Source organism: Crocodylus porosus, unplaced genomic scaffold (genome assembly GCF_001723895.1).
Source record: "Crocodylus porosus isolate Cpor-Errol unplaced genomic scaffold, CroPor_comp1, whole genome shotgun sequence".
Lineage (NCBI taxonomy): Eukaryota > Metazoa > Chordata > Crocodylia > Crocodylidae > Crocodylus > Crocodylus porosus.
The window spans coordinates 2,325,591-2,348,798 of NW_017728948.1; the positions used below are offsets into that span (position 1 = coordinate 2,325,591).

A 23,208-nucleotide genomic window follows, 5' to 3' on the forward strand; every position below is an offset into this window, starting at 1 on the left:
GGCTAGGGTCTGGAACCAACTTCCAAGAGAAGTGGTGCTGGCTCCTACCCTGGGGGTCTTTAAGAGGAGGCTGGATGTACACCTTGTCGGGGTCATTTGACCCCAGTACTCTTTCCTGCCATGGCAGGGGGTCGGACTCGATGATCTGCTCAGGTCCCTTCCAACCCGACCAGCTGTGAAACTATGAAACTATGACTAGGGTCAGTGAAAAGTATGTGACTACCCATATTTACAATTCAAAGGTCCGCACCTCCATTAGAAATTTCCAAAGGGGTCCGCAAATAAAAAAAGGTTGAAAACCACTGGCCGAGGGAAGTTGTGGAACCTTCTTCATTAGGGAAGAGGCTGGGCGGGCATTTGTCTGAGATGGTTTAGAAGCCGCAAAGCTTGCATCTGTCCATGCCGTTGACTAAATGCCCCCTGAGGTCCCTTCCAGCTCTATGAATCTATTATCTGTGCAAGCAGGGAGGCAATTAACTCCACCATAGGACAGTATTGCCAGACACAAGTACTACCCTACAGCGGAAGCAGTCAGAACTCTTGTGGTAGAGGCAATATCTTTTATTAGACCAACTAGATAGTTGCAAAAAATCCTACGGTGGAGTTATTCACCCCACCACAACACAAGTGTAGATGCTGATGCGGGTGGCCGGGGCATGAGGGTGCTTTAGTGTGGGGGCTGCCTGCTGGCTAGCTCTGCATTCAAGCACCCTCATGCCCCAGTCACCCCCCTGCATTGCATGTTGAGCCAGGGTAGAGCAGTCCCGGGCTGGTAGGTTGACCCCTGACAGCTGGGGCTGCTCTGCCCTGGCTCGACATGCTGTGGTCCCGGGTGCACATGCAAATGCAGCACCCAGGAGGAATAAACTCCAGTGCAGGCTGTTTATTAAGCCACATAATTGCATGTGTAGATGCGCCCACTGGTTGTTAAGGGCATAAGCTTCTTAAATCAGTGATTCTCAGTCACGGTGCCTTGAGAGCCTTTCAAGGGTTCCATGGGGTATCATGAGATGTTAGCACTGTTAACATGATCCACAAGATAAACCCAGAAATTTCAAATAGGAACTTCTATTTACATCTTCCCTGACTAGCTTTCTTGCATGTATACCAGCCTCTGACTTCTTTACTATTCATTCATTCCCTGCAGGAAGAGCGCACACCAACTGCAAACGCTTCCTCAGCCTGCCAAAGGGTATTTCTTCCCCAAAGCTTACAAAGAAGAATGTTTCCAACTTTTTGAGTTGGTCTAATAAAAGATATCCGATTTACCCAGAGAAGCTTGCTTGCCTATGTCCTTCGCCCACCCTGGCTACAGCCTCTACCCCTGTAAATAGGAACCCAGGGTTGTTTGTTGTAGCTGTGTTGGTTAAGGACATAGGCAGGCAAGCTTCTTTGGGTTGATGTGATGTCTTTTATTAGACAAGCTAAAGAGTTGGGAAAAAAGTTCTTCGAAAGCTTTGGGGCACAAAAACCCTTCTGCAAGCAATGTAAGAAGATGCTGCATAGGAATTCATCATGTTAAAGGCATTTTTGGTTCCTGTGATCTTTCTGAGATCTTTGCAACAGAAGAATTGCTCTAGTGCTTTTCTGTAGTCAAAAAACAAGTGGCAGAGAAGGGCTGGCCTTTTCTGAGGGATGCCTCAAGTCTATGGGGGGGGTCTTATGTCTAAAAAAAGGTTGAGAACCAGTTTCTTAAGTACACAGGAACTTTTTGGCCCTTCTTTGCACTATAATTGTTCTCCAGTCTCCATTTAACTGCATAATTGTGAAGCTGGAAATCTTAAGGCTACTAACAGAAGCACAAGGCACCTGGGAAATAAGTTAGGGAAGCTTAATGAGGTGTGAAAAGCTTAGCTTGGGCTGTTCCTGTAGTTAATGAGCACTGTGTACATGGGGGTTAGGTGGATGCCTGTGCTGGGTGTAATAGGACCTGTTTTTGAGGACAGCTGTGGTGCCTCTGGAGGTCACACTAATCTTGCCCCTCACACTGGCTCTTCCCAGGGTGCCACCCTGTTAGCTCACTTTGCTGGAAGATGACTATAACTTTGGGAGGCTGCCCTCAGCTTGGAGGTGCTCCCCGCTGCCCTGCTCATCATGGGGCTGCCTAGGTCTGGCTCGGTATTCATAACCCAGCTCCTGGAGCGAGATGCTTCTCCAAATCCCAGGCATTAGCCAGCTTTGTTGTCTTTATTGCCAGGACTCGCCCCCTCTGTAGCATCCCCAACTGGCTGCCTTTTTGGGGGCTCAGTCTTTCTCTAGTGTCCCTACTGACTTCCCTCTTCCAGGGCTCACCCTCTCTCTAATGCCCTTTTTGCAGCCTGCAATCTGCTGTCAACCAAACTGTCATGGAGCCAGGGTCCCCACCCATTTCTAGTCTCTTCTGGGCCAGCAGCTCTCACCCCTGACCACTCCCTCCCTTTGGCCAAGAGCTTCTCTCTGGGCCTTGCCACTAGTCCTCTCTGGGTCTCTGTCCTGCAACCCACTCCCTATCAGCTCGCAACCTGCAGCCCTTGTCTTTGGAGCTCCTTTCAGCTGCCTGTACTCATTGAGGCTCTTCTCTCAGTGCTCAGGGCCAGACTGCCTTTGTTGGCCTAAAAACTAGGCTGATCCCACCAGGACCTCCACTCTTGTAGGAGCTTTCAGCTGGACGCAAGGTTTTCCCCTTCTTTTCCCAGTAATCAGCTTGCTCCCCTTCTCCTGCAGTCACAACTTAACTAGCTGCCTGGAGCTCTGCCCGTTGTAGCTTGTTGCAAGGCAGCTTGCTCCAGGATAGTCCCTTGCAGCTTTGAAGCTCCTCTCCTTGTCTTTCCTCAGCTGTAGCACTTTGCAGCCATATAATGCCACCTCTCGCTCTTAAATTAACAAGAGTTGGAGCTAGGTAAATGTACAGCCTGCATTTGCTTCCCCAGGTCGTGCACTTAAATGAAGGACCCTGTATGCATAGGTGGGTGGGAGGGAGATGGTTCATGTATTTCTGATATACAAGTTGGCATCACCCAGAATTGGAAAGAGTATGTGCAGTATTGTAGTATGTGGAGTTCCTACGTCTGCCTGAGCTTTGATTGCATCTGTCAATCCAACCCATTGCTTCCACTCACTTCAAAGCTCAACAGTAGCAATCGCTGTCATTTGAAAACCCAGAACTTTAGCAAAGAAAGGATGGGGGTCAGGTCAGAACTGAGGTATAGGGGCATGGCAGTGTGGGGACGAATCATACACTAACATTGACCACAAAATATTGTGCTTTTCTTGCCAAGACTGTGGACACCAAACCCTGCAGACTGATAACTGTCAAAATGACACCCCAGGACAGCAGGCACTACAACGTTGCTGACTCCTGTGATCTGATCAGGAGCATTGAAAAATACAGTAGGAGGCTTTTCCTAAAGCCACAGCTCTTGGAGTCATCTGATGAGGAGAGCACCTTCGCTTTTCCCATTAAAAATTTTGTTTTTAGCACACCTGGTTCCAGAGGAAAGCTTCAAAATGCGCCCTGAAGTACCCAAAACCAAAGGCAAACTCAAGTATATTGTGATTATTATTTTATTCTCATCATGTTATATTAAAGTCATGATTTTGGGGTGGAACTTAGATTTTTTTAATATTTGCAGTATCCCTAAATGTACTTAGAAATCAGGTCATTCAGAAGCCACCAGCCTCTACCATTTGAGATAAAGAGGGCTCATCTACTCATGCACTTTAATGCTCATTAGCCTATTTTAATGAGCATTAAAGTATCACTAAAAAAACCATGCACTTGCTAATGCGCATTGAAGTGTTACTAAAAACCATGCTCTTCAGTTAATGTGCACTAATCTGGGCTAATGTGCATTTTCCTAGTACCTGAGGGCATGTCTACATGCATATTAACACACTTTAGTTAATGCACATTAAATTGAGTACCTCCATTGTGAGGTAGCAAGAAAATGCACATTAGCTTGTTTCATGTGTATTAACTAAAGAGCATGGGCACCTACCTATACATGAGCGCCAAGGCTGCTCCGACATACTCAAATAAGCGTTAGTTCAAGCTGCCATTTTCAAGCATGGGGATGCTGATACACAAGACACAGCAGCGCTTTAATTAGAGTGACTCTCGGAGCCACTCTAATTAAAGCACTATCTCCTCCCCACCCCCAGGAGCAGGTGTTAAAGTGCCCTGTGATTAATGCACATTAACTAAATGGCATATTTTTTAGTGATGCTTTAATGCACGTTAAAAGAAGCTAATGTGTACTAAAGCACAAGTGTTGATGTGCCTTCATAATAGAAGGTGTTTATAGATGTGCTCCAGGAGTTGGGGGGGGAAGGGGGAGCTGCTTTAATTGGAGTGGTTCTGAGACCCGTTCTAATTAAAGTGCCCAAAGCATCATGAACTTTAGTTAAAGCACCCCTGCCACCATTTTTCAGTGTGGGGACACTGATACACGGGATGGCAGAGTCTGCTGGAGTATGGTAATTACCATGCTCCAGCAGACTCGATTAATCAAGACTGCTCCAACGCACTGTAATTACAGCTTATTGGAACAGCCTCCTTGCATGTGTATAGGCACCCAGAGGTACTAGATTTTATGCACATTAACTAAAAGTGCATTAATGCATGTGTAGCCGCACTCTCTTTGCTATTCCCACTAATATCTCAGGGCCTTAGGACTTGAACCTGTATCCTAATAGTCTTGTGATAACCCTTGGCCTCTCAGGGGTCTTAGATCACCTACGTTATCACATACCCAACAGGATACCTTAGCTAAAGCTTCCTGTCTCCTGAGCAAGGGAGCAGAGAGCAGAAACCAAATCTGGTGCCGTGGAAGGAGACAGCACTGAACACCTGACAGAGGGAAGGTGTGTGTAGGTTGAAGATGGCAGAAGAGAGCTGCAGCTTTCAGGGACTCCTCGGGACAAGATTGCTTTGCTTAGGATCTTGGGTTTCTGCAGGAGGAAATGAGCTATACTGCCCATTTGTTCATGGTGCATGGATTGTGTTCCCCAGCAGGCAGTGTATTTAGGTCTCGTATCCTCTGTGAAGCAGCGATGAAATGACAGTGGCATATTCGCTCACGCCAAGCTGGGAAGCTACAAGATGACTTCAGCTCCCAAGGCAGTCTCCAGGAGCTTTCCCTCCCAGGGAGCGCTGGACCAGAGCTGGGAAACATAAAGAGCGTCATTGTGTACAGATGGCTGAAGACACAGATCAGCTTGATTAATGCTACTAAGAAAGATGCTATTCAATATTTCGTTTGAGTACGAAATGCTTAGTCTGCGCAATTCTCAGGAGGTATTTAACTAGCTGCCAACAACAAAGGTTTAATCAATGGATGGAATAAGAAGAGTCTCCCCTCCTATATCTGTGAATGAGGAAATCACAGACACTGGAAGGGTCACAGCCCCCTGTTTTGCATTATCCCAGTTCCATAATTGGTGTAAAATGAGATTGAGCAGGTGTCTGAAAGATGCCAATCTGTTCCCATGAAATGGGGAGAGACAGATGTGCTGATACGTGTGTGCTCTGTCCTTCAAACTGTCGAAGGACAAGGGGCTGGAGGGGGCCAAAGGTGGAAGCGGTATGAGTATACTCTGGGGATAAGCAAAAAGCTTCAGGGGTATGACCGTTATTTTTCTCTTACTCTAGAAAAACATGCAAAGAAAGCGACGCTATCTATGTGCCTTTGCCATCATTATATAATTTATACATCATAAGGCAGATGGGACTATTCTGGTCACCCAGTCTGACCTCCCGCATAACACAGGCTCAGAGACTTTTCTGAATGAATTCCTGTTGAATCTAGAGCATCTCTTTTACAAAAACAGCCAATCTCAACATTAAAACTTCAGCTGACGGAAATTATCCACCACAACCTTTGGGAAGTGGTTCCAGTGGTGAAGTGTCCCCTGTTCAAAAGTTGCATCTTGTTTTAATAAAAATGTGTTTAGTTTCTTCCTTTGCAACTTGTTGACCCTTTGTCTTCTAGATTGAAGAACCCATTCTTACCCAATTTCTGTTCCCCACAGAGGCGTTTGCAGTCTGTGGTCAAGTCAACAAAACTCAACAGCTGGACCTGCTGGAGCCTCTCAATTTAAGACATGTTTTTCCCCAATTCTCCATCCTCATTCTTGTGGCTCTTTGCTGAGCCCTCTTCCAGCGTCCTTAACCAAAGCGGAATCGCATCTTACCAAACATCATGAGCTTGGCTTAAGATTGCTTTAAAAATAACAAGAGTTGTGGGTTTTCTAATGTTTCATCTGGCTTTGGAAGCTGTAGGAGGATGCCTTCCACCCCCAAAGCACGGGCGAACTTTGCAGGGTCATAGCCTGGACTTGAATACATGTAATAGGAGATGGTGGCCATTTTAACAAAGGGAAAATTTGCGTGCTAGCACCTTTCATTGTGTTTGCATGAGGTGGGTGAGAGATACCTCCCGAATTGTTAGAGTTTTGGTAAAATCATGAGACTTGGAAACAAGGGAAGCTACACAGTGAAGTGAGGTGTGTCTTCAGCTAAGCAAGCAGTATAGTGATGTACAGGGGTCGATTCTTTGAACTCCTGTTATTGCTGCAATAGAGGTTTCCAAGCTGTTGGTGCTGATCTGTAGTGATTTAGCTACTCATGATGCTAGCTCTGCCTCTTTGTTTCCCATTAATCAATGTTATTAAGACATTTCATTGTACCCCAAATACTTCCCTATCATTACTGTCTTCTATAAACCATTGTTTTAGCTGGCAAGGAAGCTAGTCTACAAGACGTGAATGGTATGAGAGAAGGTCTACAAGTAAATACCACCGTTAAGATGTGGCTGAAACTGTGACCAGTTCTGAGGGCCTCTGTTTCACACACATGTCTGTTGTGGTTTTTTTGTGGCAGTGACCCAAATGGCCGCTAAATGAGGCAAAACCTTCCATCCGCCCTTTATATATTTCTATACATTTGTATTGGTATCGAAGCATTCATGGAAGTACTTAAGACCCAGGTAGACAAAGCCTTGGCTGGAATGATGGAGCTGGGGCTGGTCCTGCTTGGAGCAGGGGTTGGACTAGATGTGCCCTCCTGAGCTCCCTTCCAGCCCTCATTTTCTATGGTACCATTAGTGAGGTTGATTAGCCACGGGAGCAAATTACCAAAGGATGTGGTAGATTCCCTATCTCTTGCCCTCTTCAAATTAATGCTGAATATTTTTCCAGGAAAATATTGTTTAGTCACAGACAAGCTATTAAGTCAGAATGGGGAAACTCAGTAAAATTTTATGGCCTGTGATAGGCTAGTGGTCAGACCAGGAATTTAAACAATCCCTTCCTGGCCTTAGTATCTATAGATTTGTTACTTCTATGTGAATCTCTGGAAGCAAACACTTGAGCCCACACTTTCAAATGTGTCTTGTAGTTAACTTGCCTTATATTTTCAGCTTTGCCATTTATGGTAACTTAACAGTGCCTGAATTTTCAGTAGGAGGGTGCTTGAGATTTGCTGAAAAACAGGTTCCCAATTCTCTTCCGAAGTGTTAAGCTTTGGTTGCTTTAACAATGAAGTACATTCAAGCTACTGTCATTTCAATGAATACTTGTAATCCTCCAAACTGGCCAAGATCGTCCTTTGGGCACATCCTGTACTCATCACATACATCTGATATTTTTTATGAGGATCAAGTCATGCGTGCACCCCAGTATCATGTTTACTGAACAGGGAGTTTACTCCCTGTCTGTGGTTATTTTCTTTGGAATAACCTGTGATACTCTTGCAACCTTAGCAAGTAGTTAGGGGTGGTTTATGGTTGTAACTCCTGATTGGCCCCAAACAATGGTATTTTGGAAAAAATGTATCTGAACCAGATTAAAGCTACACAATTATAATGGCAATATCGAGCAGCAGTATGCAAACACCTGGCTCAGTTCCATCCAGATGTACAACTCTGGGTGCAACTACACATGCATTAACGCACTTTAGTTAATGTGCATTAAATCTAATACCACATTGTGAGGTACTAGGAAAATGTGCATTAACCTGTCTTAATGTTTATTAACTAAAGAGCATGTTTTTTAAGTGACGCTTAATGCACATTAGCCTATTTTCATTCGCATTAAGTAAATAGCACAGGTTTTTATGTGATGCTTTAATGTGCATGAAAATAGGCTAATGTACATTAAAGCGCATGTGTAGACAAAGTCCTACCATTGCAAGAAGGGCGGAGTTTGCTCCAGAGCATGCTGCACATCTGTTTATGGTAGTATCAATGTAGACAATTCCTGTTGAACCACTCTACCCAGATCTTCAGTAGGAAGTGTCTATTCTTTGACATAAAAAGCCAACTTTTAACAGCCAATAGCAGTCACTGGTCCCTGATCAAGACTTAAAATAGAGACCTTGTGTTGGCAGGCCAGGTTGGCTTGGTCAGCCTGGAAGTTAGAGAACTGGAGAAAACCACAGGTTACATCTTATTGATTTTCAGTAAGAATCATCTTTATATTCTTTACAACCAAGTCCTGTCTCTTCTTGGCAAGGTGAGACAACATGTAAGACCTTCAAACTTCAGTGCTAGATTCACCCCACCTGGAGTTTTTCGAGGTCTCTGATAAACCTGGCCTATCTAGCTCCCTGAAAAATGTGGAATAGGGAAAAAAAATCAGGTAACTGAATGTTGGAGAAAATTGGCATAAGAATCTTTACACTATTAGTTGAAAAGCAAGTCAAAATACTTTGGCTATGTGGTTAGAGAAGAGGGAGGCAGCCCAGAGAAGGTAGTCACTAAAGGATGTGCAAAAGGAACCAGAAGGTGAGGTAGAGCAAGAAGAGCATAGGTCAAGGTCATAGAGGAGTCGGGGATCCACTGGGCAACAGGATTACCAAAGAATAGACAGTTGTGGAGAGATCTGGATTATCCTGCCGCTGGCCCTCAAATTGAAGGCAGTTTGGTCTGGGACAGACATTGGATCAGTTTGAGCCAAATCAGTTAAGTCCAAGACTGCGTTCAACCAGGTTTATCTCAAGCCAGTTTCAGCCCTGGTTTATGTGCACTGAACATCTGTTCTGTGGCAGGTTTAAACCAGTTTCTGATCCCTTAAACCAGGTTTTGTGTAATGTCTGTCCCTAGCTTTTATGTCTACTACTGCTAATATCTCTGACACAACTTGGATTTTTACAGCTGCTAAAAAGAGGTGGTGTGTTTGATAAATTCAGCTCTAGATTGGATGTTAGGACACCTGACTGCTTTTCCCATCTCTGCTGCATCCTTGTTATGTGATCCTGAAGTCCCTCCTTTGGCAAAACAGGGCACCTTCCTTTAGTGAATCCCAGAAAACTGAGGGTAAGTAGTGCTCTGTAAGACCAGGTGGTGTTATAAGAGGCCATTTATTATTTGCATCACTTCAGCACTAGGGAGGCTCAATCCTAGGCCATTGCAATGTACCAAGCAGAACGGGAGACAAATCCCAGCCCCAAATCTACCTTCACGGGATGCAGCAGCCAAAGCGGCTGTAAATCAGACTGGGCATGGTGGGGACCACTCCAAACAGAAGCGAGTTGCTACTCCTGTGCAGGTTTCATACATGTCACATTTAATAAAACCCCACTCCAGTCCTATTCAGTTTTATAGCCAGCCCAAGTACTCTTCTTTCCTCTGCTTTTGCTTTCATTTGCAATCCCAGCTATAGCTCGAAGCACTGTTTGGAAACAGGCAGGACGAGTTCCACATTGGCAGCTGGTCCTAAAATTAACAGAACAACAACAGCCACTAAAAGCTGAGATTTGATGCTGCCATTAATACATTCTCACGGCAAAAAAAAAAAGGGGGCTGGGGCCCGCCAGCTTCTTTGACAAGTGATAGTCCCACTCCTGTCTTTGCAGCTGTGCAAGGAGATTATACATCCCCCCGTGCAAAGCAGCTTTCCTCCCGCTTGTGACTTCGAGGCTGCAGCAGCTGAATGTACCTGCTCAAACCCAGCTTTTCCCCTCCAGGCTTTAATGCATAAATATATGACCTGCAAAAAGCCCGCTATTTTTTAATGTGTGAAAATCCCTGACGGGGGCTTAGCAAATGAATTCGTTCACACAGGGAGAGGGGGTTGTTTTCAACGGGAGATGGTGTATTGTGGAAGGGAAAGAGCCAGCTTAGCAATCGCGCTTCTCTCTGAAATTAGTCCGCCTGCTCTTGCTACGTGCTGCACATCGGGGGGCGGTGAGTGGAAGAGATTAGGGACAGAGACTATTTTTTCCCTGCTGTCTCAGTCTGTGGATGCTACACGTTTTGCAGTGCTGCTGCAGCCCGTCAGGTTTAATCTTTCCTCTCTTGTTCTAAGTTTCCCAAGTTGTGTTTCAGAGTCTTGCTCTCACCAGTACGGGAGAGAAAAACCTGCATCGAAACAGGGCCGCGTGACCCTAGAGTCGCCCACTACGACTACGGGCCATGAGCGGCACCGATGGATTATTTACCAATTAAACTTTATCCGTCGACGCTCTGTGCGAATGGCCACTTTAGTCCCACGGTATGGGTCCCCTTCCCTGATGGGCTGCTGGACTTCCTTTTTTCAATAATCAAGGATGCAGCAAATGACCAATACTTTTATTCATGCACAGATAATCTGGCCGGTGCGGTGCCAGCCCATCAATGAAATGAAAACATCACCACTGACCTGTCCATGGGCAGAAAACCATTGACTTTGCTCTCACAGGGGTCAAGCAAAGGGACCCTCAAAAAAGGGCAAGAATCACAACTGGAATTTGGGGAGTGAATAGGTTTTCCTGTAATCTGAGCTGCGCTACCAGACAAATAGCAAAGGAGAATAACCGTCCTCAATATTCCCCCTCAGCTGCACCTGCTCTCCGTCAGGAGCTCGGCCAGCACTTTCCAATACAACCCCTAACTCTCACACGTCTCGCCTCTGCAGATCTCCTTTTTGACATTGCTTCTACAATCCCCCCTGCATTTTGTGACTCCAAATCGCAGACAAATCCTTCCAAAATAGCCGTTGATAAGCCTTGCTTTGAGGAATCCAGCTAGCAAGTCTGTTTGCCACAATCCTATAAGTCAGATGTAAAAATACGACGGGGAAGGCAGGTTATCACCTTGTGCCGTGGTCACCTATGAAGTCTTCAGCCTTTTCCAGTCTTCACAGTTCCCTTATTTTTCTGTTTTCTGTTCTAGGACCCGGTGCCCTTTTGAAAGGCTGGTCGTGTCAGTCGGTAGATGAGCGGCAACCCATTAGGAGTCTCACCTCCAGTGCCGATATAGGAATGGAGTCAATTAATCCATTAATCCGTTACTTAGAACTAATGAAAAATGTGAGCAGAGTTTTGCCACACCTGAGCTTGCATGTTAATCAGCCTCCTTGTGTAATCTTCAAACTCTGCTCAGTCTCTGACGCGGCTCCATCCTTCACTGGTCTTGATTGGAAAATTCACAGCGCCAAGTGACTTCAAAGAGGCAAAAGCCGAAGCTGTTTTGGTACCAAGCGTTGTGAAAATCAGCAATAAGCACTGGGCTCGGGCTCTACGCCCCCCCTTCAATCAGCTGGAGCTGGGGGGTTGGTTTGAAAACCAAGCGAGATTGCAATCGGGCCGCTCGGTTCCTCCTGCCGATGCTACCCAAGTCTGGAGATATGTTACGGGTTAAAAGGGAAGGGTGTCCTGATTTCACACCCGGTTTAGGACACTACTCTCTCTGCTTCATTGGAGACTCCCCAATTTGGGTGGGAGTCAAAGTCCCTGGGAGTTAGGCTGGACCTTGACAATGACATAAAACCAGCTCCAGGCCCCTCTTTTCTCCGCGCACTCTCCAGCTGGGAGTTTGCCAGGAGTTTGCCCACAAAGAGAAATTCCCATGAAGCTTCAGCAAGAGCTACCAAGCATGTCCAGTCACTTCTCACCTCGCAACACGTCTGCATGTTTATGGGCTCTTCCATCCAAGTGGCCCAAACCTCTTCTCCACTGCCTCTTTTCTTCTATTTGGCCCTACATCAAATGCAGTAACATAAAGCCCAAGGGTTGCCCACGCACAAGAGCACCTGGGACCCAGCATCAGTTTGAAATCAGAAAGTGCATCCATCTATGAGAACTGGAGCCAAGCGATGAGTGAAGCTGATCCCACCCATGCATATGTTGTGAGCTGCTAATACCAACTTATTTCCATGAAACACATGCACACTATAGTTTCATAGTTTCTAGGGTCGGAAGGGACCTGAGTAGATCATCTAGTCCGACCCCCTGCCATGGCAGGAAAGAGTGCTGGGGAGACTTAATGCCCATTAGCCTATTTTATGCACATTAGCCTATAATACCAACTCACTTCCATTAAACACATGCACACACATGCACACACACAGATCCCTCGATCTTTCTGCTCTTGTTTCGAGACATAGGAAAATGGGGCTGGAAGGGGCCTGCAGAGCTCACATCTAGTCCAACCCCTGCCTGAGGCAGGATCAGCTCAATCTAAACCATCCCATGCAACTCCATTGCCCGACCTCTTAGCAAAACTACACGGTCAACCCTGCCACAGCCACAAACATAACACCCCAACCTCCCGCAGATATAGTAGAAGGACCGTGGAGGACAATGTCTTGCGGCTGTGAAGGGTGCACGGGAGCTCTGAATCAGACCTTCAATGCTGGAGGCTGCAAGTGAGAGAGGATTGGTGGGGAAAAACATATTCAGACCCAATTCACATTCCCTTTCTGGGGAAGTATGGCCGAGGAGACCGGGCAAGGTGACCCTATGGGCTGACCCAGTACGTGGCGGCTCTTATGTTCTGCAAATACGCTTGAGAGAGCCAAGGAAGGGAGCCACGTCCACCATCCATCAGGGCTTGAGCTCCGCTGCTGCAGCTGTGGAAGAGCAAGTCCTGCTGTGTTATTTTTTAAAACAAGGAAAAGGGTGCAGGGAGGGGGAAGCAAGCCCTCAGGAAGCGCCCTGCCACCCGAGCAGGCCCTCGTACCCCGGCAAAGCGTGATTCATGCCTGCCCGAGCGGTGATGGATCTCCACGCCAGGCTTGGCGAGCAGTCAACAAAATTCATCAGCAGCTCATCGAGGCAGCGCGCCGAGAGTTCACGGGGAGTTTAGCCCGTGAACCGTCAAGGGTTAATGGCAATCGGAGCATATTGAGCCGCGCGATTACTAAATAATGAACTTTTCTCTCCAATAAATTTGCCCTTGACTTATAAAATAATCTTTAACCTGTCAGTCTTCAGTCATTTTTTTTGGAATGGAAACTCAGAATAATTTTTAATCTGCTCTGCCCCCCCCCGCCCTTTTTTTTTTTTTAAATGTGACCACTTATACAAAGCCTCTGATGTGCCATATTTATAGCAGCTTCATCACCCGGATAGATTTTTAGGTGCCTGCCTACTGCTTGGCTTCATCATTTCATTTTTTCCAGTCTCTCCCCACCCTCCACCCCCCTTCCCTGTGCTTTTTTATTATCCTATCACCAGCCCCGATCTACAGGAAGGTTTTCATGGGCTGAGGAATGTCTAAGAGGTCAGGTCAATTGGGATGGAGCCAAAAATATTAGCGCTTGCTAACCACTGGAGAGAGCAATTGAAATAATACTTAGTGGTTTTAAAAAGCTACAGACTTTGAACTGCCAGAGGAAGGATAGATCCTTTGTTTTCTTAAAGCAAACAGAGCTGGGCTCAGGTCTTGATTATGCCTTAGCACCCCGGGGGGATATTACTTAGTCTCCTTTATGTCTTAGCTCCATCCTGCAAAGGGAATTATAACCCTCTTCCTTTGTGGCACGGTCTCCCGTCTATTTAAACAGCGAGCTGTGCAGAACAGGGACTCACACGACATTTCGGGCACTTCCTGGCAGGACAGGGCATCTTGCCTGCGGCTTCTATTCTTCTAGGTGCAATAATACCAATTTGGTGCCTTTGGAGTTGGGAGGGGGTTACCAAAGGGGAATCGAGTCACCTTTGTGCGCTCCTATTCTTGGATCCATCTGGGCTAGTCCAGATGCCAGGTGTAAAGGACCGGGCTGTAGGTGACCAGGCCTAAGCGTCGGGCCACTGAGAGAAAGTAGAGGCCATATACCAAAGCCAGAGGGAGATCCAGAACCAGGGTCCACGGCAGTGCAGGGTCAGGATCTATCTGGGGGTCAGATGCCAAGTCTCAAACCAGGGGGCAGTCCATAGGGCGAAGTCCAAAACCAGAGCCAAACCAGGAAGCAGAACTGCAGGGAAATCCAACGCTGAAGTGCAGAAATCATCTAAAAACCAGGGTCGGGGACCAGAGGGCAGGACGCAGGAGGCTTTCCACCACAGAACGGGTGACTGGCCTGCAGCTCCCGGGCTGCAGCCGGTGCTAAATGGATAGGAGGTGCTCCCAGCAGCCTACCAGGATGCTAAACCAACACCCGGTGTCATTCAGAGCAGTGTTGGACCCAGGCTCGGAGGGCCAGTGTGGTATTCAGGGATGTCCCAGTGCACCAACTTGGGTGCATCTGCCCATCTCTCCCAGTCACAGGGAGGAGGGCAGCAAGGATACCAACAGGTTGTCTCCAAATTCCTATTGCTGGAATAAGTCCGGTAATGTTACGATGGACAAGGGTGATGTAGTAGATTTAGGATGCAGACTTCCCGGGGTCGGGTCCTGTGTGGCCACTGGGCAACTCGGGCCCATATTCATTTTCCAAGCAACGTTCTCTGCTTTTTTGCACAGTCTGTTAAAGCAAGAATAAGGCAGAGGTGGAAATCAGCTGAATTACCGACCCCGATGAATGTGGCCCAGTGTCTCTGCCATCATGAGACTTTGCCACCCATCAGAGGATGGTTCGTGAGCAGAAGTAGAAGTCTGTAGTGGGAGCTAGCCTGATTCCAGCACGACGTTCGCAGTGCAAGAGAGGCTGACCGGGTGATTGTGTCTCCATTTTCTATTGCCAAGTCGGTGCGCTGGAACAGCTTGCCTAGTGCATGAGGACATGCCTGGACTAGAGTCATGCAGTTCATGGAGACATTTCCAAGCTGGCTTTAAACCAGCTAGTTCAGATACCGCTCTATCCAATACTGCACACCCAGGTAGATACCCTGGCAGATACTGAGCTCTGGGCAGTTTTGGCTAGACCACTAGCACTACTGATGCTGCCTTGCTTAAAGCTAGCTTGGGTTATGTCTGTATGAATTGCAGTCAAACCAACAAACTGGTTGGGCTTGGAGGAGGATCAGTTTGGACAAGCCAGGCCTCGTATTGACAGGCTATGGGGGAAAGCCACCAGAAAAAATGACAAAGATAATGCCCAGATGTGTCCTTCAGCTGTGGATCTAGAGTAACGTATGGCTCTGTCATCCTGAGACAAGACTAGGAAGGTAATCTGCTTGGGTGTGCTCAAAGAGGGGACGAGGGTAGAGAGCTGCAGGCTGTATGTGCCCTGACTGCCTGCCCAGCAGGTGGGAGGGCACGGACCTGTTGTACCTATGAAATATATTGATTTGGGCAATGACATGGGGAGCTGGCAACGGCAAGGCTCTCTGCTATGGCGTTCAAGGATGCTGCATCCCAGAAGAAAACCTGTGAGGTGGGGGAAGGCACGAAGAAGGGATGTGTCTCTTCATCCAGACCCCGAGTAAATACCTCTGCCCTAGTAAGTGCACAGTGTTGTAAATCCTGCCCCCGGCACCTGTGGAACTGAATTAAACTCTGAAACCCAATGGGAGTGTCTACATGTGCTATTAATGAGTTTACTGTGCAGTAAGCTTTCCCTGGGAGCATGTCTATGCATGTGCCTGTCGGGACCAATTTTCTCCCAATGGGAGCAGTTCACTCCTCCCCTGCTCTGCCTCCCTATAGCAGCCAAAGGGAGGTCCAGGCTCCCCTGGGTGCCAGCCCCATACTGTCAGGAGGCACCGGGGTTCAGGCCTAGGCTCTGGGGGGCAAGGGGAGCTGTCCCACCTCTGGACCAGCTGCTTCCCAGCCCCTTATCCCAAGCAGCTGGGGCGGGGGCTGGGAAACAGTCCTCTACCCCAGGCAGCTGCCTGCTTCTCAGCTTGGGAGAGGTGACAGTTCCCACACCCTGTGCTATCTGGGGTGACCAGGGGCAATTTGCTCCTGGGCAGCTGTCTACACCTGTGCTACTGGACAGTAGCTGCTGCACAGCAAATGCACTGCCTGTATCTATAGGTAGTAGCCAATTGTGCAGTAGAGTAATTTATTGTGCAGTAAATGCTGCGCATGTGTAGACTGTGACAGTTTACTGCGCAGCAGATTAGTCCGTCGCTCAGTAAAGCGTCTCGTGTAGATGCACCCACTGAAGTGCCATTCAAAGCTCTAATCTTTTTCCTTGGGCTGTGGCAGGGATAGCAGACTGTGGAGGGGACAGGCAGCAGAGCAGTGGAAAGGGCAGGAAGCAGAAAGCAGAGCAGTAGAGCAGGCAGAGAGCAGAGCAACAGATTGGTTGAGGGAAGGGGGATTGGAGTGGCACTCAAGGAGGAGGCGGGGCTGATTTCTGGCATGCGTATCAAAAGGTTGGCAACATCCAAATCTAAGACCTGCTGCAGTAAGTAAGGCCTGGATATTTCCCCAGGGAGGTTTCATGTCTCCGTTGCATTTGCTACAGCGCCGGGTCTGTGGCAGCTGCTGAGAGCAGTGGCCTGTGAGATAAACGCCTTTCAGCTCCTCCTCTGCATGCTTGAGACCAGTCAGCCAGTTACTTTCTACAAATCCCCACACTGTGCAAAGCAGAGGGCACCAGCATGTGGAGCTGAAGGACACGTCTGGCCATTATCTTTGTCATTGCCAACCATGAAGGGCCATGCTAGTGCCCAGCCAGGCTGCTGGATGGATGCTCTTTTGACTCCCTCTGCATTTATTTGGTCTAAAAAAAAAAAACCCCATGCATTTGCTGTCTGCTCATCACTTATGATGGGTGGAGCAGACTTCCCTTGATCTCAGACCGACTCCTTCGACGCAGGGGCAAGGAAACATGTCCTTGAGCTCAGAGCGGTGTTGAGCAACCAAGAGTCCTAGGTCCTCATTTCAGCTTTTGTCTTGTTGCACTGGTCCCAGAGGCCCAACTTAGCAAGGCACTTAGGTACCTAAGTCCTAACACAGCAGGCCGGATTCTGTTCCATCTTGCAAATGGACTTAGGTACCTAATTGTGATCCTATTCTCCCTCGCTCCCATTCTTGAATACAAGAGGCAGGAATGTCCTCACTGCTTTTTGGTGACCCTGTCTTAAGGGTCAGAGGACAATGTGTTCCAGAAGCAGATGATTAATGGATGCTCAGGACTCGAACAGGTTGGAACAGAATTGCAGTTAGCAACCTAAGTCCACGTAGGCTGCAAACAGACATCAGATTTATCCGAGGATAAACCATTTTATGTCAGGACAATCACACATATGCCCAAGCCCAGTGTCCCAAAAACACTTCCTGGATAAGAGGGAGTAAGAGTGTCCTGGGATGTTGCAAAGTACAGCCGGACAGTTATCCCAGGATTGCAACACTGAATGGAAAGCAAAAGAAAAATGGCAGCATCAGCTGCTCACTACGCCCTGATTAGAAGGGTGATGTGTGCACACCAATCCAGGGATATTTTTCTTCTAGGACAAACACAGGCACAGTTTTTCCAGGGAGATAATGCAACATCCAGTCCTAAACTTAGGTCTCCAACAGATCTGGCCCCAAGCGCTTAACTTTGAACAAGGGCATCGCTGGGTCTACTCCCATGATCAAAGTTATGCAAGTGTGTATACTTAGTTGAATAAAAGCTCTCATCTCTTTTTGGCCCTCCCTGTGGAGTCATTATGACTTGCTCACAGTCTAGTAAGAGGCCTTACTGACATTCCTACTCCATGCTGGGATCCAACCATGGTTTTTGCAATGAACCTGCTAATTCTTTATGATATGGTTACCGAAACATGCATGGCCAGTGGCTTCACCACCCAAGCAGGTGGAGATGAGAACCTTTCCATCCCTTTCTTTGTCTCAAAACTTTAAAAAATCCTTGCGATTTTATTCCGTGTTGATTGTTGCAACGGCTGCATCTCTGCATCCTCTCCCGAGAAAGGAAAAACAAGACGCTGAGCAAAAAAACCCCCACCGCCGTTCAGTAATTGCAGGCATTGTCACCAGCCTGAATTTAAATTCTAAAGCATGTTGTCAAGGCTGCCGCTTCCTGCTAACCTTGAGCAGCTTTTTGAGGCTGGCGGCATGTTCTTCGGGGGAAAGAACAGTCCTGTGGGGTGAACTTGGCATCAAGGTCGTGTAGTACCGCCCTCTTGGTCACCGACTCAGCCCTGTGACCTTGGGGGAAGTCACGTCATGGCGTCACGCCTTGTTTTCTCCACCTGGAAAATGGGGTCAAGGGAGCGATTTCTCAGTGCAGTGAGGATGCATCTTCAGTGCAGCAATAGGACTTGGAGCGCTTCTGGTGGAAGCAGCAGAGGGATGCCACAGGAGGTGAGGGACGGTGCCTGTCTGCAGGAGCCCATGGAGACAGAGTTTTTGCATCCCACCCTGTTAAGGCTTCTGTGGCTATAGCATGCATGGCAGGCAACCCAATGAAGCATGCCAGTGCCTACAGGCAGCTTTGCGTGGGTGCAATATGGGCTGCTACACATGGATTTGGACGTCTGCCACTGCAGACAGGACTATCTCCTGGACTCGAAAGCAGTTCCACATCCCTGCAGATCCAAGCTACACCCATCGTTGGGAACAGGCGTGTTCAATTAAGCAAGGCCTATGGTGGCTACAGCTATTAGTGTGACATGTTTCCCATTGCTGGGCCCTTTTTTGTGGGCCTCTCTTTCCGCCTCCAAAGAGCAGGTTCCAGCAATAAAGACGTCCAGAGCCTGAAATATCAACCCGGTTTCTATGTAATTATGGAGTGTCCTCTAGAGCACATTGAGAAGCAAATCAGCAGGCTGCTAAAAGCAGTGTTTGTGGCTTTCTATTAATCCTTGCCTTCACACAGTGCCTGTTAGCAATGACTTACAGCCTTCCCTAAAATCCTTCAGTGACTGTGGACATGGTTTTCTGACAGCAGTCCATGCTTAAGTGTCTCCTTTTGCTCCTAATTGCAGTTATTAACTTTTTTTTTTGGAAGGTTTATTGCTATTATGAAACAGCCAATCTACGATTCTCTTCCTTCCAAGTGTCATATTGTCTCCACTTATTTGGAAATCTCAACAAAATGCAAACAGTTGGTGCTCATTAAAATACCATCACACAGCAACGCATTGACATTTAGTGGAGGATATTTTGGAGTGCTCACTGACCTTGTTCGTCGCCTTCTCGGCAGAGTTCGGGGGCGCTTCCTCTCACGAGGGACACCTCGCTCTGCTAACGAGCTTTAAGCATGCTCATGATTATCGCCAAAGACCAGGAGCACGGCGGAAAGTTCACTTTCAATTTTTATCACCTGGTTAATTCTTCTCCCTCAGCTCTCATTTCCAGAGACCATCCGTAACTGCGCTTAGATGAAAACCATGCAAAAGGGTTCCCAACATCAAGGTTTTGTTGTGCGGGAAGGGAAACGTTTATATCAGGTCCCAGGTCAGACTCGGTAGAAACCAGACCTGAACAACAAAGCAAGCGGTGAAATGTGCAAGCTCTAAAACGCCTAAACTCTATCGTTACCTTGGGAAAAGTCTACGTTTCCATTTGGTTGCAGGAATTTCACTTTCAGAGGCTCTCTTCACCTCCAAAGTCATTAGGGCACCTGATTCCAACTGGAACCAATAGAAATCCAATGCCCAAATACCTTTGAAGAGTTAGACTTAAGTGATGTATGCACCAAGGCCAATAGCTGAGTTCAGGAAACCAGCATTCTTGTCCATGGCCAAGTCCAACCTTCGGTACCTGGTGGTCGAGTGCCCTCCTGAGCAACTCAGAAGCATGCTGAAGACAATACTGACACTCCACAAGAAGTGTCCACACACACCTTGTCCTGTCATACCCCGACTGTCTTTGAGTGAGTGAGGGAGACAGGGCACAAAGAGCTGGAGAACCTCAAGGAATCTGCCTCCAAGCTTTCCTTTTGGCTAGAGACAGAAGTTACACATAAACTGGTTTAAGTCATCAGAAACTGTTTAAAACCTGTAACAGAACAGAAGCTCAGTGCACATAAACCAGTTTCAGAATGGCTGAAACTGGTTTAAGATAAACCTGGAGGAATGTAGCATCAGACTTAACTGATTTGGGTCAAACTGGTTTTTAAAACTTCTGCCCCAGACCCCCTTCTTGGTTCCAGTTAAATCACAGTCCCCAGCATGCTTTGCAACCCTGAGCTGGGCTTTGCTGTCTGTTCCAGAGAGCAGGGCTGGTTCCACCCCTCTGCTCCCTAGCTGGAACAGTGAGGGCTGGTTGACATGGAAGTAGTTGGGGACAAGCCCAGTTGGGGATGCAGCCCAGTCTGCAGGGGTGGAGGGCTGCCCCACCCTGGCAAACTCTGGCTATGGTCTGGGGCCAGGGAGGGGGGTTAAACACCCCTTCCCCCACTCAAACTTACTGCTGGCTGCAACTGTGGACTACAAATCCCAGAGGAACCTGGAAGTAGGAGGAGGAAGTGATGATGAGCAACCCTGCAGAGTCCTGCTGATGTGATTCTGGACTGCAAATCCTAGCGACCTCAGGGGCAGCAGGAAGAGGAAGTGAAAACAGAGTCAGAGAGCCATGCTCTAGCACACCGCGGCTTCTGGCTTGAGCCCCTGCACGCATGTGGCTGCATTTCCTGAATCAAAGGTAAATGGCTGTTCAATCCTGTTTCAATTTAATCTGTGCAGTGTAGACTAACCTGCAAAGACTGAATCGATTTAGCCTTGGGCTTTTTGCCTGTCTGTACTTAGCCCTAGAGTTCTCCTTGTCCCTGGCTGTTCAGCCCATAAAGTCAGCTTTAATGCCCTCATCCATTTGCTCCTCCCTCCCCTAAAGGAAAGATGCTTTCTGTGATAAAGTTCCCTGGCCTGGGATGAGAGACCCGAGCAGTCAGCATGGATTCAGCAAGGGCAAGTCATGCCTGACCAACCTGATTGCTTTCTATGATGAATGACTGACTCTCTGGATGTGGGGAGACCAGTGGACCAGTACCTTGATTTTAGCTGGTATTGGTCTACTTTTGTCCCAGGAAAGCTAAGGAAGTACGGGTTGGATGAATGGACTGTAAGGTGGATAGAAAACTGGCTGGAGCATCGGGCTCAGAGAGTAGTACTCGATGACTCGATGTCTAGTTGGCAGCTGGTATCAAGTGGAGTGCCCCAGGGGTCAGTCCTGGGGCTGGTTTTGTTCAGTGTCTTCATCAACAACCTGGAAGATGGCATAAAATGCACCCTCAGCAAGTTTGCAGATGATACCAGGCTGGGGATGTGGGGAGTAGTAGATATGCTGGAGGGTAGGGCTAGGATTCAGAGAGAAATTGGAGGACCGGGCCAAAAGGAATCTCATGAGGTTCATGAAGGACAAGTGCAAGGTCTTGCACTTAGGAGGGAACAATCCCACGTACCGGGACAGGCTGGACAGCAGCTCTGCAGAAGAGACTTGGGGGGGACAGTGGGCAATAAGCTAAATAGGAGCCAGCAGTGTGTCCTTGTTGCCAAGAAGGCGAATGGCATCCTAGTTTTCATGGGTAGGTGTCACCAGAAGGACAAGGGCAGTGATTCTTCCCCTCTATTCAGCACCGGGGAGGCCACATCTGGAGTCCTGTGTCCAACTGTGGGCCCCGCACTGCAGAAAGGATGTGGACACACTGGGGAGAGTCCAGTGGAGGACAACAAAAATGGTTGTGGGCTGGGGGACATGACTTGTGAGGAGAGGCCGAGCGAACTGGGCTGATTTAGTCTGGAGAAGAGAAGACCGAGGGGGATTGAACAGCAGCCTTCACGTCCCTGCAGGGGGGCTGCAAAGAGGCTGGAGCTGGGCTGTTCTCAGTGGGGGCAGATGGCAGGACACGGAGCAGTGGGCTCAGGCTGCAGCAAGGGAAGTTGAGATTGGATATTAGGAAGAACCTTCTCATGAGAAGGACAGTAAAACTCTGGAGCAGGTCACCCAGAGAGGTGGTGGAGTCTCCATCCTTGGAGGTGTTTAAGACCCAGGTAGACAAAGCCTTGTTTGGGATGATGTAGTTGGGGCTGGTCCTGCTCTGAGCATGGAGTTGGACTAGATGTGACCCCTTGAAGTCCCTTCCCACCCTCATTTTTTACGATTTTGTGAGGTGCTGTTCCCCTCTTCTACTTTCTCCAGTGATTCCTCAGGCAAGTAACTTCATTTCTTTGTGCCTCAGCTCCCCACTGACAGGGGCAATTCTGTCTCACATCACAACTGGGTGGTGCCCTGGCTCAATTTTCTGGTGACAGAAACTCACAGAGTGGACCACTGCTCCCTAGGCAGACAATGTGTGCCAGTATTTCATGGGAGAGGGGCCTCTCAGGCTTTTTCCAGCTGTGAGCTTAGCTGAAGCTTCCCAAAGTGTTGCACTTCCCTCTAATACTGACTATTAGCATTGAAAAGGTACCAAAGGGAGAGAGAAAAAATTAGTTGAGACAGAAAGGATTGCTGATACCCCATGAAGGACTGCTAAGATCATGACTGGTAAATGAGAAAAAGAATAAAAATTGGAAGTTAATGGACCCAAATTGGAAATTAGGCCTAAATTAATAGGGGGTGGGCTATTTTGCCCCTAGCTCCTTCAGAAGAGATTTGGATAAAAGGTCCAAATGCCAGGGACTCGAAGGAGCAAGATTCAGCATCATGGCTCTCCCAGGCCCTTCCTGGTCCTCGTCCGAAAAGGCATCTTGGATGCCCTACAGCAGAGAAGGGGAAAAGGGCATCACCTCCATCCGCTATCACTAAATCCTGCACAGGCCCTGGAATCTGAGCTTTGGGCTCCTGCTTTCAGCTCACTTCCTCATGTTGCGTCTTTCTTTCATCTCTTTTCTTGCTCTCTTCTACCTTTCATCTGCAGAGTCTGGCTGAGCCTAGTGGCCATTAACGTGGCCCATTAATATGCCTTTGCAATACTGCTGTGACCCTCAGCCAGCTAAAAACTATGCTTTAAATAGCCCGATGCAGGAGTGAACATCGCAGGTATCGGAGCATCCCCATCAGAGCACGAGCGATGCCAGCGGGGAGGCTATCAGCAAGAGTCACGGCACCAGAGGCCGAATGCAAACAGCGTTTCTTTCTGACTTGGCTTGTCTCGTCTCCCACCTCCTGTGCATTTGTCTCGTTTTGTCTCAAAGGCAGCAGGATCAGACGTTAGCCACGGCAGGACCAGACGTCTTCACGCGCTCTTCCT

At 47.9% G+C, this 23,208-nt stretch overlaps 1 long non-coding RNA gene across 1 annotated transcript in view; it reads right to left on the minus strand.

Annotated features, from left to right (window-relative positions):
* Positions 1-11,303, minus strand: part of LOC109322323 — a 19,408-nt gene extending 8,105 nt beyond the window's left edge. Inside the window, exon 1 of the long non-coding RNA XR_002104353.1 lies at positions 11,051-11,303. This is a non-coding gene — a long non-coding RNA (uncharacterized LOC109322323). The remainder of the gene's footprint in view (positions 1-11,050) is intronic.
* Between the last annotated feature and the right edge of the window lie 11,905 nt (positions 11,304-23,208).